This window comes from Cebus imitator, unplaced genomic scaffold, assembly GCF_001604975.1.
Source record: "Cebus imitator isolate Cc_AM_T3 unplaced genomic scaffold, Cebus_imitator-1.0 Scaffold15, whole genome shotgun sequence".
Classification (NCBI taxonomy): Eukaryota; Metazoa; Chordata; class Mammalia; order Primates; family Cebidae; genus Cebus; species Cebus imitator.
In genome coordinates this window covers 3,830,497-3,832,342 of record NW_016107330.1, presented here as the reverse complement: position 1 = coordinate 3,832,342, position 1,846 = coordinate 3,830,497, and the positions used below count along the sequence as shown (strand labels likewise).

At 46.8% G+C, this 1,846-nt stretch overlaps 1 protein-coding gene across 2 annotated transcripts in view; it reads left to right on the top strand.

The window, feature by feature from the left end:
* DHRS3 (dehydrogenase/reductase 3) overlaps nucleotides 1-1,846 on the top strand; it is a 51,601-nt gene that overhangs the window by 40,336 nt on the left and 9,419 nt on the right. The window lies entirely within an intron of this gene.

Sequence of the window (1,846 nt, the reverse complement as noted above, 5' to 3'; positions counted from 1 at the left end):
ATTGTACTCCAGCCTGGGTGACAGAGCAAGACATAGTCTCTAAAAAAAAAAAAAAAAAAAAAAAAAAAAAACAAAAAAAAAAAAAAAAAAGAAAAAAAAAAAAAAAAAAAAAGTCACTGAGGAGCCTCTACCCTCTGCTTGACGCTGTCCTACCTGGTTCTCTGTCTGCAAAGCAGTGATGCCACAGTGGGGCTGCTAAGGGAGCTTGCAGGAAACTACCAGAGCTACCGGCATGCAAGGGAGTGTGCTCAAAGGTCAAAAGAAGCAGATAAACCTCCACAGCATCGTGTGGGGCAAAGGGAGCCGGAGACATAGCGGAGTGTCTGGTTCTGCCTGGTTCCACCTATAAGGAGTTCCAAAACGGGCAAAACGGGGCTAGGGTGATGGAAATCAGACCTGTGGCTGCCTGTGGAGGGCTGGGGGTATGACCTGGAAGGGAGGCCAAGGGAACCATAAGGCTTTCAGAAATGTCCTCCCTTCTTGATGGCAGCAGTCATTAAATAGGTGAAAGATAGTCAAACTGTCTGCTTAAGATTTATACCTTTTGTTGTATGCAAATGATAGCTCAATTTATTTATTTTATTTTATTTTTTGAGATGGAGTCTCTGTCACCCAAGCTGGAGTGCAGTGGCACGATCTCGGCTCACTACAACCTCCACCTTCTAGATTCAAGTGATTCTCCTGCCTCAGTCTCCCGAGTAGCTGGGACTATAGGCGTACACTCACACTCAGCTAATTTTTGTATTTTTAACAGAGACGGGGATTTACTATGTTGGCCAGGCTGGTCTCAAGCTTCCAACCTCAGGTGATCCACCTGCCTTGGCCTCCCAAAATGCTAAGATTATAGACATTAGCCATGGTGCCTGGCCATAGCTCAATTTAAAATAAGCACTAGGGAGGTCCAGCCACTCCTCCTCCAGACCAATTAAGTCAAGGAGAATAGGGACCACTGGTCTAGAGCTCATGCCACCTGGGGTGGTGACCCTCTCATAGTTGTGATGTACTCTGTGACATTAGGTCCATCCGTTACTGCTCTGGCTGATCTGTAAGAAGTTAATGTCTCCATCATAGGTTCTGCGGTGAGGACAATGTGGAATCTGGCAGGGAACACTATATGTGGTACACATTAAGTGCCCAATAAATGGTGCTATAATGAGGTGCAGTCACATAGGGGCATGAGGTCATCAATGAATAAAAAACGGGAATTACTCAAATACTATTCTCCCTGGTTTTTTGCAGTCCAGCGTACAATGCTTCACCTTCTGAATTATATACTCAAGCTGCTTCCACAAATGAGGATGACGTGGAAGGGTCATTATGAGAATTCAATGAGGCTATTTTGTGTAGGGCATGCCACGTGGGAGTCACTCATTACGCCTTAGTTACTACTAATAGGGACAGTGCAATGTTGGTTGTCAAGAATCAGAAATACCGGGCTTGGTGGCTCATGACTGTAATCCCAGCACTTAGGGAGGCTGAGGCAGGAGGACTACTTGAGCCCAGGAAATTAGAAATAATACATGTAACACATCTGCAAAGCCCAGATACTAGATGCGCCATAAGGAGCCGCTGGCCGGGCATGGTGGCTCACACCTGCAATCCCAGCACTTTGGGAGGTCGAGGTAGGTGGATCACCTGAGGTCAGATATTCGAGACCAGCCTGGCCAACATGGTGAAACCCCATTTCTACTAAAGATACAAAAATTAGCCAGGCGTGGTGGCGCACATACCTATAATCCCAGCTACTCGGGAGGCTGAGGCAGAAGAATCGCTTGAACCTGGGAGGCGAAGGTTGCAGTGAGCCGAGATCACCCCTCTATACTCCAGCCTGGGTGAAAGGGTGAGA